The sequence below is a fragment of the Coturnix japonica genome, chromosome 20 (genome assembly GCF_001577835.2).
Source record: "Coturnix japonica isolate 7356 chromosome 20, Coturnix japonica 2.1, whole genome shotgun sequence".
NCBI classification, from domain to species: Eukaryota; Metazoa; Chordata; class Aves; order Galliformes; family Phasianidae; genus Coturnix; species Coturnix japonica.
The window spans coordinates 4,012,960-4,027,836 of NC_029535.1; positions in this window are offsets into that span (position 1 = coordinate 4,012,960).

The window sequence follows — 14,877 nt, forward strand, 5'->3', positions numbered from 1 at the left end:
TTCATGACCCAGCTGGATCTCCACAGGCTCTATTAAATTTACTTTTTTGTGTCTTCTGTATGGGCCAGAAAAGTCCCAGCTTTCTGCAGGTGTTTGCTCCTTCTGGACAAAGGTGAGGTCACCTTCCAGTGATTCACTGAAGAAACTGGTTTTGTTACTTTCCCTAGAAATGAGAGAGCTTTCTGAAAGAGAGGAACTGCAGCAATGGGATGACCATCCCAAAACAAACTGACAAGAGAACTTGCCAGAAGTTATGAGTTTAGCTTAACTTCTAGTATTGAATTGTTTTGTTTAACAGCACTAATTCCAAGAAAGTGTCTGGAAGAATGAGTTTGAACTTTATAAACTGTGGGATTAATTGTGAAGTGGGCTGGGAAGGGTATTTTCTTCAATTCACATGAAGAAAGAGAGACTTCAGTGTGGGGTTTCACAGTGCTGGATGCAGCCTACTTTCCATAGCTGCATGCTTAAAAATGGCCCTGGTTCACTGAGCAATGTCAAAACATGTCTGCCACGCTGGCCAGGGAATGAAATACAGCTGCACAACGGGCAAGCTCAATTTCTCTGAGGGAACAAAAGAGCGAAGGGCGTTTGTCATCTGGTGGATCAAATCTGAGAAACACCTACTGTTGTTTGCCTAGCTGGGATTTAAAACACATACATCATCATCCTCCGCCTGCCTATGCTGCCAGGAGTGCTGTTTGCCTTGCAATGCCCAAGAGCAGCAGCAAGCAGGGGCAGGAGCAATCCCTTCACTCCCACCCAGAGGAGCCCCACTCAGCTCCTTACTCCCAGGGACATGCTGCCACAGACAGTGCTTGGGCCACCAAACAAAGAACCAGACTCAATGTGTTGCAATTTTTCTTTCTCTTTTTCCTTTTCTTTTTCTGGAAGGTAAGTTGGATATTACGAAAAACTTCTTCCCTGCAAGAGTGGTCAGGCATTGGCACAGGCTGTGATGGAGTCACCGTCCTTGCAGATGTTCAAGGAATGTAGAGATGTGGCAATGAGGGATGTGGTCTAGTGGGCAATACTGGTGGTAGGCGGGAGGTTGGAGTTGATGACCTTAGAGGTCTTTTCCAATCTTAGTGATTCTATGATTGTGTGATTCTATGATTTTCCTAAAATTTCATCGTCCTCCCTCACGTTTGATGAAAGTTTCTGAGTTTGATGATGTTTCTGAGATTGAAGTGAGAAGACAACCTGCATGAAACGCATGGAAGACTTCTTTGAATAAATGTTATTTTAAATGAGAGGCCTTTCCTGTCTGACACCATCACAACCATATTCCAATAAACGGCACAGAAGAAAGCTCATATTATATAGCGTAACGTGATTTTTGAAGCATCTAACCTTGGAGTACCCATGTTTTTTGACAGTGCTCATAAGAAGAATAGAAGATAAGCATCTAAAATAAATAAATAAATAAATAAATAAATAGTTCTTGACTTGATAGTATCCTTGTTGCTTGTGCTATTTTGCACCTGTCAACTGCTCAAGGCACAGCTCGTCAGCGGTCGCAGCCCAGCTGAATGCGGACGCGGGAGTACGGCTGCAAATTGTCAAGAGCTGAGTGATCTCCTGGGTTGTGATTTATGACTCCGTGAACAATGACAAGCGAGGAGAAAAGGCCCTGGTAATTTAGGAAGCAGTTGTGGAAACAATTAGATCACTTTTTTATTAGGTCATTTATAGAATTCTTCTCCTTAAAAATTAGATCCTTGATGAGCGCATTTTTCACACACTTGGATGTTTTGTCCTAGTTTTCAACAGAGAGAAAGCCCTAGGCTTTCCTTTGGAAATGCTCAGCACAACATCTTCAACCTCTCGGGGATGTGAAAGCTGCAGGAGCACACACAGGATGTCCCGAGCTCACCCATGGGCCTTGCATGGCTGCAATTGAAGCCCTTTGCAAAAACGAGCCCCTGCGAGATCCTTGCAGGAGCTGTGCTGGTTCCTGAACCGTTTCCCCACCACAAGCAGCACCTGTCTTTCTTCTGACCTTTGCCTATGGCAGGGCTGCAACCTCTGCCTTGGCCCCTGGAAAGTTTCTAGTACACATAACACTAATAATGAAGACTTGCAGCAAGGCCCTCAGAAACACTGTAGTTTGAGTTATTTTAACCTGTTTGGGTCTGTTCTTCCAACAGCTGAATTACTTAAGTCACTAGATTTCCATTTCTGATCTCTTCAACATTGGCACGTCTCTTCTGAGCTAATCAGTGCAATGTCTTGTGTTTTTACAAGGAGCCAGTGGCATTTGTCTGGAGACGTCCCATGTCTTGTACCACCTTCTGATCTTAGGAATGTATCTCTCTGTTTGCTGGCGTGCCAGTGAGACAGCTAAAAAGACAAAGTCACCAAAATCTCTCCCCTTTCTCATCTGCTTTCTCAGAAGCCATCGGTCAGTGCTCCCATGGTAAACAGGACTGCCAGATTTGATAGCCTTGGGGATGATGCAGTCACAGGAATGTCATTTCTGAGTTATTTTACAGAGAAACTGTCTGAAAAAGTGAACAAATCCACTCAATATCCCAGCAGCTCCAGGCTGCCCTCGGATGGGTCTCAAGGTATTTTGCACTATCATTATATCCATCAATATGAGGATTTCTGCTATGAAAAATTAAGAAAGATTAACATAGGAAAACAAATTATCTCTTGCTGGGGAGAGCCCTATTTCTCTCTTTCCTTTTCCCAGCAAAGTGTATTGTGGGATGAAGGAAAGAGCTGTGCTGTGCCATTTTCCTCAGCCCAACGAGACTGAAACTTACTCTTGGCTTTGAGTTTTATTATTCCCTTGCAAAACTCTTTTGTTGCACTGTGCACCAGCAAAAATCCCCTTTATTGCCATTAAAAAATGCAGCTGAGGTGCCCATTATTTTTTATTATTATTATTATTTGTACAGAACTCAGCAAATAAAACAGGGCCCTGGATAAAAGGTGTGTCCTTTCGAGTAAAGCACAAAAAAATCTTAATCTTTGGTCCAGAAGCAGTAGATTGCCACAAACAGTCGGCAGCTAAAATCATTAATCTTTGCTGCTTGCCCAACTGGTACTAGTAGTAAAGAAGATAATACACTAGCAGAATCAGTGACCCACTACAAATTGGTCCTGAAAGGTCCACCAGCCTAAATAGACTTTTGCTGATCCAACACTTGTTAGGAATCCCAACAAAGAGACTATTGGCTCATCTGATGAGCCGCTCACTATTGGGCCTTTTGCAATGGCTGGTGATGGATGACCATACCCTCTTTGAGGGGGAAGATGCAGCTCCTGGTATGGGGCCTTTTCTCATCTTAAATTTGTACTCAATAAATCACAGGTGCAGAAGAGACAGCATCAGTTTCATTACACCTACATGCTCCAGTATCAATCATGCCAACACAACGGACTGCGTACAGTTCATTTCGGGAGTCTCTTTCTGTTCCAATACCATTTCCATTTTGTTGTGCTTTAGAATTCCTAAAGTGTTGAGCGTCTGCAGTGAAACACTGAGGGAGGAGGATGTGGTGCACTGTAATTGCCCTTTCAACGTGAGACAGGGCTTAGCTCACAGACCTTGGTTTATGATGCCTTGCTATTGTTAGAGGTGAGTCTTCAGTAGTTTGGTAAATAGTACCACCAGTTCCACAGCCACAACACATCACTTTCCTTTTTGCCCTTCTTTTCACACTCTGCTCTTTGCCCCAGACCTTTACTCTGGGTAGCATCAATTGCCCCAGGATTGTCCCATTTGAGATTATAATATCATTTTTCTATCTGGTTTATGATATGTGTTTAGATGATGCTGTAATCTCATACTTACTCTTGCCCAAAGATAATTATAACAAAGAAACAGTTTCAGGGAGCTTCTGCTGTGTTTCCTCATTTAAAAGAGTGTCCACCATGTTTCCTTTGGCTTGCAAATACCCTGAGAATATTTGTTATGATTCACAGGTTACGAACATATTGCAAAGCTCCCACGTTGTTATGTTAATTTCAATGTCAGCTGTTAACATACACTTAAAGCTAAGGAGACTTTAGAGCTTCCAGACTTTATATTTAATGTACATAATTGAATATCCCCATGCTATTAAACACACGTCTAACACTCATCATAAAAACTGTGAACTACGTTTTTCAAATATAATAAAAGGTAATAGATTATTATTCCCTATGTGTGTTCAAAATCCACTTTGCCATCTTTATACAGGGGGGAGTAATTTCTTAGTGCCCAATTATCCTCCCATTTGCATAGGAACAACTCTGTTTTGTGCAATTAAGTTATCACAAAGTCCTGACATCCTGTAGCATTCTGTTAATCTTTAACTAAACGAAAAGCCATGTCAGCAGAGTACCAACGCAGAAAAGATGGGTGTTCAAAGGAACTGCAATAGGAGCACATTCAGGACTGTCAGACAGAACAAGCTTTTCAAAAGGACACTTCCATTCAGTTTAAACCTACAAGGGTGTTGGGCTGACACCTCCATTTATTTGCTGTAGGGCTATAAGCAGAGAAAGAGAGAGAGTTTCAGTCTTATTAAAGCCGTATTTGGAATACGAAAAAAGGGATTCTTTTCCTCTGCCTCAGCAGCAGATCAGGAAACACAGACAGCATTAATGCAAGGCAAGAAAGTATTGGTATTAATGTGTGACTGAGAGAGATGTTTTTCTGTGAGCCACCTACCAAAGCCATTTGGATATTTGTCCATTCAAAATTAGTAGGAAGACAAAAAGCACATTTATTTTATTTATTAATGTATGTAGAAGCACAGAAGTCGTACTAAATAGCATCCTTCTGATGCATCTTTCTGTGGGTGTCTGGTCTGTGAGCTGGGAACAGGTTGTGGCTCAGAGCATGGGCACGGCTCAGTGATTATTCTGGTCAGGTACCTGCAGCAGGTTCAGCGTTACAAGATTAAAATGGTAATTGATCTTTGAGAGGACATTTGAGTTCAAAACATGATGATGTTCGGAACAGACCCTTAGCTGGTAAAAGCTGCCATCAGTCCATCATAACCAAAAGAAAGAGCCCAGCTGCATCTCTGACCCCATCTCAGAATACAGAGCACAGTGCAGTATTTGAATATGTGAATATAGCAGGTAATCCTTTGCAGATTGGTTATTTCTGCCAGATTACCAAAGCTTCCCGGAATGCAGCACAAGCAGCCTTTTCCTGCTGATGCTCTCATTATTTTCACTAAAAGCTAGCACTAACCCTTTGTGTTTTGTCTCAGGGTTCTTTACTTCAGGGAATATGTATTAACTAATATTCATTTTGCTGGGTCAATACACAGAAGATGTTTCACTTTTAAGGTTTACATCTAAATTTTTATATTTTTTCTTTCTTCTTTTTTATCACAAATGAAAATAAATGACACTATGTGTCCGCTTTGTTGTTCTTTCATCATGCTAGAACTCTGTGCATTTTTTCACCTATACACTAACAAAAAGGTCTTTTATATATATGTATATATATGTATACACACACACCTCTGTAGCTGTTTTTTAGGGCTACTGTCCAAAGAAACTTCTTTGCTTTCCTTTGCACTGTGCTGCAAAACCCAGTTTTAACTCAAAGGAAACTGTGAAGAACTCTTTGTTATCTTCATTTTGGCCTTAATCTATAATGAATATTAATAACACTTGTAAGGTGAGGTGCAGATTAAAAGCATTAAAACATAGCTTGGATGTTTTCAAAGGTTGCATGCTGGGTAACATTGCTGGAAGTGCCAAAGGGCCAGATTTGTTAGTGCAATTTTAGAAGTGACTCCGATTCCTTTTTGTAAAGCTCTACAAAGTTATGTCAAAGTACAAACAGGTATTCTCTGCAAGACTCAAAGCACCTGCATCATTGCCAATTTAAAGTAAAATTGAGGTGCTTTGGAAAATTCCTTTAGAAACTTGTTTGCACATTACAGTCTCTATCTAAATAACTTCAAAAAATGGAACCTCATCACTTAGGTTTCTTGGGAAATTGTGTCCAATAGTTACTGACATAGCAAAGGACTTTAAGCGAAGTCCAAGTGATAGATGCCGGGTGGAAAAGGAGAAAAGCCATTTGCATGGGGTTGAACTCTACTCCTGCTATTAGTTACTGGTGACTTTGCTCCTAGTCTACTGGGGTTAAAAGAAAATGGCAAAACCCTGCTGTAACTCTTCTAACATCACATCTACCAGTAGATGATGGTGGCCTCACACAGGAGAGCATGCGTAGACCCTGGTTGGTTTCTACCACATGTTGGTATTCTGATCTGCTGCCCTGAAACAGCTCCTGAAATTCTCCCAGATCTAGCACAGACGATGAAATGCATGGCCTCTTCCTGAAGCCCAAAAATAAGTTTTCACAGCGAATCTGCAAGTGTCACTACTGAAGAACAAGGGAGATGAGAAGGACGTGCTTGTGTTTATAGGAAGGAATGATGGATTAAGATGGGGCTACCTGCCTCCCATTGGGTATTGAACAGGTGGGATGGAACCGAAAGGTTGTGTGCAGGGAAGCTGTGCTTTGAGGAAGCTGATCTGAGGATACTCTTGAGGAACACTACCACTGCCACAGAGTTTTAAAGAAAGTTTGCCATGATGAGGGAAAGATTTAGCACAATTTTTGTGCTTTGCTTCGTTGGTCAGGAGGCAAAACTCTGGCTGTGTGCTGAAGCAAAACCTTAACCTATTCCTCACAGAAACCAGTGGGGTCCAGGCTTTCCCTAGGAGCCATGGAAGTAATTCTGCAAGGTGTTCCCATAACCTGGTAAAAGGGTTGATTTCATAAAATTAAGACATTGGTAGTTTATGATGTTACTCCTGGCCTAGTACAGATTGAAAGACAAAGTCACCAGCTTCAGTTCTGTGAAGAAAAAAAAGACCTCATCATTCATTAGATGAATGAAGATATCAATTTCTGTTTAAACATTAACAGGGTGATGCCAAATATTAGTCAGTTCCTAATAATTTTGAGGGATTAAAAAGATAATAAAAGTAATAGTCCATTACATTACCTACTTCAGCAAGATTGTAATGAATGTAATAAATTCCAGATCAGGGTTATAACAACTTCCATCTATTTAAAATGAATTTGTAGGGTTACTTTCATTAACTATGTATATGGAGAAAATGATCTGACATATTACTTTAAAAGAGCTGTAAAACCGATTAGAAGGAAATATGCTTCCCAGATAGTGGTCAGGGCCACCAGGGAAATTCCTTCCTTGGGAAGAAAGGGAGAAAAAGGAAGGGAAGAGGAAGGTATCCAGGATGATGCCACTCCATCGTCTCTCCAGCAATAGATGGGTTGTGGTGGTAGGCAGGAGCCAGGCAGGATGGCTGCCACTTTCCCTCCCGGCTTTTCCATTCCCTCTGCCCCTGCCTCTGGAAAGGACAGATCTGTTAATGAAGGAAGGGTTTCCACATGGGGGGGTTGTGAAATGAAACTCTCCAGGTTCTGGGCCGGCCCTTTGGCAGCCCAGGGGGAGGCTGCAGCATTAAAGGGGACGGCGGCCTCATTGCTTGCGGGAGACAAGGGACCTAGCACTTGACTGCACTACAGAAATTACTGCTGCACCTAGAATGCAGCCTTCATTTATCAATTTCATAGCAAGGGGGAAAGGGAAGGGGAGGGGGGAACCAGCGTCTGCCTGCCTTTCTCAGCTCACACTGCATCTAGCCACTGAGAGCCCTCCAAACCCAGCCATGTGTGTTATAAAGAGTCTTGGATAAAGTAACTTAATACTAATGATTTATTCTTAATTGGACCTCTAAGTGATTAAAGTGGCAGTAATGAATGAGTAACATCCTTCTAATTCCCTTTTTCCATTTGGCTTGGGCTGAAGGCCCTTCCTTTGAGCAGGGTTTGGCTTGGGGCTGAGCAGTGCCAGAATTCTTTAAGCTTTTAGTAGCACACCCGAAATGAGCTGCTTGGATCGTGTTTACAATAAATGACTCCATAAGCACGTTACCAGGGCATGGATTTTTTTTATTTTTTTTTCAGTTTTCTTTATTTCTTTCTTTGTTTCTTTCTTTTATTGGATTAGCCAATTGCAAGGCTAATGAATATGCATTTGGCAACCCGTGTTTGTGAGGCCACTTCCCACGTGGGCATCAAAGGAGAGGAAATGTGTGAGCGTAAATATCAGCTTTGTCAAAATATTGATTCACATTAGAAATAGCACAGTGCCTCCCTTTGTGCTAATGTGCATAAAGATAATCCCATTTTATGTATTTTTTTACTTATTTTATGGGACTTAATATTGCCCATTAATTGAGTGAATCAGCTGTGATTTTCCACCACTATACTCCAGCACTCTCTCCATGTTTTCTCAGATAGCCCCTACACTTTCAAGGATTATGGGTATGTCCAAGAGTCTTCATCTGCCCTAGGAGACAGCAGGATGGCACAGCACCCAGATGCAGGCTGCTGGAGCACTCCCAGGATGCTGGTTAAGCACTCAGTGGCCAATCCATGCTGAAGTTAGCTGCTGTGCAAGATTGGCAGCTATCTGAAATTAATTTAGGTATGCTTGCCCACATACCCTAATTAAACCTCACAGCACAGTTTAGATAGAAGTATGCCACATGTGACCTATGGTAGTTGGCACGATGATGCTAAGGCTGGGTTGTGACACAGCAATACTGCCATGACACAATTAGAAAATATATAATAATGGTGCTGAGGATTCTTCACACCAAAGATCTGATTACTCCAGACAATCCCCAGCTCTCTGTTCTTGTGTTTCTTGTATGGCTGTGTCAGTTGGGAAGCACTAAGTTTCAGTGCAGTGGGAGCTGATGTATTATACCCATATTCATACCGGGTACAAAAAAAGGGCACTATTTGGCATGTTTGGGATTTTTCCTCTTTATTCCCTGATTCAGGTATATTTGATGGTGAGAAAGCTTTATGAAATACCATTTGATTTTGTAAGATACTGCTGGAGATGTTGACTATTCAGCAAGCGTGAAAGCTCCCTCAAATGATTCTGAGGGCAGATTGCTATCACAGCCCGGTTGCTGTCATGGGTAATAAAGTTTCACCGTGGGTGTTGATAGAAACTGGCTAATTAATAGATCATTACTGTGCTGCCATTGACTAACATTAGAACTCTCTGAGACTAGTTACACCAGCAAAAATCTGCAGAAAATCTCCAAACCTGGTGAAGACTGGATTTAATGATGACTTTGACACAAACTGTAGGAGTATATGATTTTTTCAGGCTATGTCCACAATAAGGTCTGAATGGTGCATGTGCTCACTGTGGGACAAGTGCTCATATAGTATACATGCCTGAGATGAAGAGACAAATGAGGGCAGCATTCCTCTCCTCTCCTCTCCTCTCCTCTCCTCTCCTCTCCTCTCCTCTCCTCGTTCCTCTCCTTCTCCTCTCCTCCCTCTCCTCTCCTCTCCTCTTCCCTCTCCTCTCCTCTCCTCTTCTCTCTCTCCTCTTCCTCTTCTCTCCTCTCCTCTCCTCTCCTCTCTTCTCCTCTCCTCTCCTCTCCTCTCTCTCCTCCTCCTCTTCCTCTCCCTCTCCTTTCCATCCCTCCTTTTGGGCTATTTTCTCAGGGCTTTGGGGTCACCTTGATGAACTGAAGCCTTTAGTTTTTCTCAGCTCTGTGATTCCAATGAGGGATAATCTCAGTTAAATATCTTCTGGGATTGTACAGTGATGATTCAGGGGAAGGCTGACAAGAACATTATTGGGGAGCAGCAGGGAGGGGAGAAGCATTATCCAGTGCTACAGAAAGTGCGTAGTCAGGAGTATGAGAAATGAGAAAAAGTGAAGAGTGGAAGAAATGGGCAAAGAAAGAGAAGTAACAGTACTTAACCCAGGGAGAAAGAGTCAAAGTGATTTCTGAGGCAGTGGGAAGGAGAAAGTATGAGGAAGAGTAAGAGGAAGAGCTGATTGATGGGGGAGCGGGAGACCAGAGTCTGCCAAAGGGTGAAGGAAATAAAAAATAACAGTAAAATAAAACAAAATAAAGGCAATGATCTGGGCATTCTTATTGCTGGAAGCTAAGCAGGTTTTTAACCCTCAGGCCTGGGCATCTCCACCAAGTAACCCAAGAGCATCCCAGAGTCTGTGTCCACAGGTGAGCAGAGCTGCTCCTGCAAAGCTATTTCTGCTCAGTCCATTCCCACAAAGCAGCACCACTGTCACAAGAACATCCATAGACGCAATATTTGTTGGTGTGCTGGGAGCTGCCTGTCCTCCAGACCCCCAGAATGAACACCCAGTCATCTTCAATGGAATAAACCTCCAACACACAGCTCCACAATGAGAACCCTTCCAAATTCTTGAGAAGAGCCTCATCCAGGTTACAGAAAGCTCCCAGAGGGACTTGGTGTCCTCAAGGACTAGTTAGCTGTACAAACATGCCATTAGCATCTGCATCTCTTTGAACTATCCTCAGAACACTGGAGTAATAATTGGATACCCTCAGCTCCGCCAGCCTGTGCAGCATGGGTCATATATGTAAACATCAAACTCAAATAACAACCCCCCAAATTTAATTTATTTCTACCTAAACAAGTTCTTTTATCATAAAGCAATAAATTTGTCTTGGTGCTGGCAATTTGTTGCGGGTGACATAACACTGCAAATTGATTAATCGCTACTGTACACGACAAAATGAGAAAAGCAAGGAATTATTATGAATAGCGTCCATCTGATACAGTAGGGATTCATTATTCAAAAGTGTTAGCTAGTGGTTAGCTATCCCCTCGTTGCAGATTACATTCATTTGCAGAATCCTACATCATGCTTACACAAATCAACAAACATGCATTTATTAAGACATGGAATGAAAGCTATTAAAATGTGAAAAATTGCCTTTTTCTTTAAAAAAAAAAAAAAAAAAGAGTCGAGTTTGGTGGTAGATTTTTTTTGTGGGGGGGGTTGATTCTGTGTGACTGAAGAAAGAAGGCTTATTCCATTATTTCTGTTTGTATCCAGAACTCATCACAATGAGCTGAGTGCATTGATATTGGTTGGCATCATCCTACAGCAAACTTTATGTTGGAGCTTTAGGTGCCCCAGGGGTGGTGGGTTTAAGTTATATATGCAACAATATAGGTCTTCTTTGCCTTTTCAAGTGCATTTCACCACTTTGCAATTGTGGCTGAGGAACTTCTGCTTGAGGTTAAGAGTAATTGTGGAGTATGGGAAAAGCCCTTCCCTCTGATTAAGTACTAAGACAGCTCCTAGGACCAACATGCTCCACCCTTCCCACAATGAACTCTTTTGAAGTATGAAATTACTCTAGAAGAATGAATTTCAGATGCAGACTACAGGCAAAGCATGATCTGGACTATTTGATTAGTGGTCCTGGTACCTGGGGGGTCATAGTTCTCTTAGGAGACGAGGAGCAAAGTTTTGTATACCCATCTCTGCTGCAGGAATGATGTATCTGAGCTCATCATTGCTGTCATGCAATCCATGCTCTCTGTGTAAGCACAATGACATAGAAAAAAAAAAAAAAACACACCAAAAAAAGATGGGTTTAGCTTTCCAGGAAGGGCATAAAAAAATAAAGCCTTTTCATCTGCTCCCATTCTCTTCCACTCCCACCTTGTGATGCCTCTATGGATAAAAGGATTATGGGCATTAAACAGCAAAGTCTCCCTGCCTCCTCCACTCCCTCTGCACAACCTGTTGGTGCAAAGTGCTCATCCTTCCCTACAAAACCTTTCTTCTCTCATGGGCTGTTCACAGAAGGAAATGAACTGATGGTGGGAGCAGCAGCTCAGCACAGCTCAGCCCCTGAACTCAGATCTCCTGATTTTTTTTAGCTCTGCTCTGAAATGCCATGTGTTAATTTTTTATATGGCTACTCATAGTGAATCATCACTGAAATATTACCAAAAAGGGACCTTTCCAATGCTGCTGGATTTTGGAAGAGATGCTAGTTCCTTCTTGGCTGTTCTGTGTAAAGAGAGAAAACAGTGCATAAAAATGAAATAAAGCATGGAAAATGGGTATGTTAGGTCTGCAGTACACAATATTAGCACACTTTGGTATTGATTACTGGGTGGTCTTTTAGGCCCAGTTTCATTAACATGCTGTGATTAGATTACTCCAGATAATGGAGTTCACACTGAGAAAAACATCACTGCTCATCAGCTCCTCAGAGCAGTGTGCAGTAACACAGCTTTACACTGAGAGCCTTCTCCTCACCTGAGCACACCGAGGACATGTGGCTCTCAGCAGTAGTGCCTCTGTATTCCAGCACCCCTGAACCCAATGCTCCCGAGGGTTGCAAGCCCCAGAGTGTGCAGGGCAGCAGAGATCTTGTGGGATAGATCCACAGCAAAATCATAGAGTCACAGCATATCCCAGGTTGGGAGGGACCTGGAAGGACCACCGAGTCCAAATCCTACGTGAGATGGGGATCCCAGCTTTCTGCCTAGTGACACAAAACCTTTCTGTGGATGTGGGCTGAGATGGGATGTTTTGCTTATGCCTTCAGGGTCAGATGCAGTACAAAACAGTGGGAATTATATTCCTGATGAAATAGTGTGTTAAATCTGATTCAACAAAGTGGTTTAAGCACTTGCAAAGTGCCATCACACCCCTGCTCTATCCAGAACCACAACTGGGTGAATTACTGTAGCACATCAGCTCCTGGCCATTTGTCTCCCTGCTAGGTAAGCTATTTCCATCAGCCACCTACAGCTTTAATGAGAAGAGTGGGGAAAGAAAAAGAAAGATCTTTGCTGGGGCCATCCTGCTTTGCCCTGGGAGTATTTCTGCACTGCTGTGCAGAGCAAACTTAATCTTTCTTGATGGGAGATGCACATGGACAGTGCTGATGCATTTGGTACTGAAAGCTCAAAATAGCTCAGAGATCCCATGTAAACACCACAGAAGCAAAGGGGACCCCAGGCAGGCAAAGATCTGCCTTAAATCCCCATCTCTGTCACACCATGACATCCTTCCATAAAGACATGCAAACTTCAGAGAGGCTGCAGCACCTCCGTCATGTCAGGGAGACACCCGTTGGTTAATGACTAACTTCCCAGTGACAGCACTTCTTTTTGTAACTTGCTTCCCTTAGCTATTCTGAAGAAAGCACCCACAAAATAGACAGATAAATAAAATCCATCCGTCAAGGGCAGGCAGCCTGTGTAGGAGGACAGCAGGAATCTGCACCACAGCCACTTGGGAGTTTTAATTTGTTTTGCTTTGTTTTGAAGTGGCTGCATCTTCTTTTCCTTCCCTCTTGGTCCCTTCGCATGAATGGAGCGAGAACAGAGTTTGCAGAAATGACTTCCCACTTAAAAGGCAGAAAAGTGACTTCATGCAGGATAAAAAAAAGGTTGATATTTAGTCACAAGGAAGCTGTAAACTGAAGGTTTGATAATTGCTTGGAGCATGTGAATACCCAAGGAGTGCGAAGCTGCTGAGTGTGCTCCAAGTCTGGAGCTGGTGGTGGTTGGTGCAGCTCTGCTGAAGGCCAGGCAGCAAATCAGCCAATAGGTGGGAGGTGGCCAGTGGGCCTCGAGTGCAAGATAAATGTTTATGGAGGGAGAAAGTTCTCTCCAGATAGTACCACTGCAGGAAAAAAATAAACAGCTCATACACTTCTCTTTATCTCCCAGTTTTTCCATTGTCATTAACAGATCTTTAATAGTTGCTTTGGGACTAACTTCTGAATCACCTCTTTACAAATGTTGACCTCCAGCAAGGAAGGCATCATAAGTTACACTGGCAAAAACACATCTTTGTAAGTGTCCAGCTTCTGCCAACAGAGCTCAGTGGGGTGGATGCAGGGTATTGAGCTGCCTGCAGATATCACATGGGCTCCCCCGGAATCTAGCCTGAAAGTATTTGCTTACAGACGGGCACCTTGCCTGCAGGGCTTCACCACAGCCATCCCAAAATATCACCCTGCAGCTTGGCCTCTGGCCTCATCTTGTTTATCTGACTACAGAGATTCACCCTGTTAGGTAGAGCATGTGAGTTAGCAATGCAATCAAATGGACAATCCTGGAGGGGATGGGGGGAAAAATGAGGCATGCAGAGGTTGGTGGAGGTATAGCTATACATGTACAGCTATAGGTGTAAGTGTAGGCATAGCTGTAGGTACAGGTGTAGATGTGGGTGCAGTTATAGGTGTAGATGTATGTTTGTTCCAGGATAACCCACAGTGCAGAGACAGGCTGGGGAAATGCCAGTTCTGAATTCATTGCACACCCTTCTATGACCCTCACAGTCTGGTTATTAATGGCCCAAGGTCTTCCTGCTCCTTCCATCACTGCTCTGCTCTTCTGTCCCCAAATCTGCAGGGTGGGTACTGAGTGAGGCAGCTAAGCAGGGGAATCCTCTTGTTTCAAGGGAAATGAGTAACAGTTGAAATGAACAGAGGTGAGCACACATAGTGCCCTTTGTCAGTACTTCATTCTACTCTTAGTAGAAAAAAAAAGGGAGCCAGGCTTTCATTTCCCTCCTGGCTGAGCAAAGGCCAACAATCCCCACTCTGTCAAATTACTTAATTCTAGCAAATGCTGCAAGACTGTAACAAAAAACAAAAAAAATAAGGGGGGATGGGGGGAGGAGTTTCAATGCTGGTGAAAGATTGACATGAAGAGATGAAAAGGGCTCTTGCAGCTCTTATACATCCATTGCATCAAGCTGAGGAAGGCAAGCATGGCCATTAACCCCTCAGGGGATGAGGTTGCCAGCAGAACCAGAGAACAACAGATGTTTGATTGCTGCATATTTTCAGTGGGTATTGGTCACCAAACTTCTTTGTATACCTTTGTAAAGCTCCGCCCAAAAGGACGGTGTGGGCACTGCTTGCTCTTGCTGCATCTCACATGGATGGGCAGGAGATGATCAGAGCCCTGAGGTGCTGGAAGCTTGTCTTATGAAGTTGCTAAATATCATTGGATCCAAACCAGTTCTG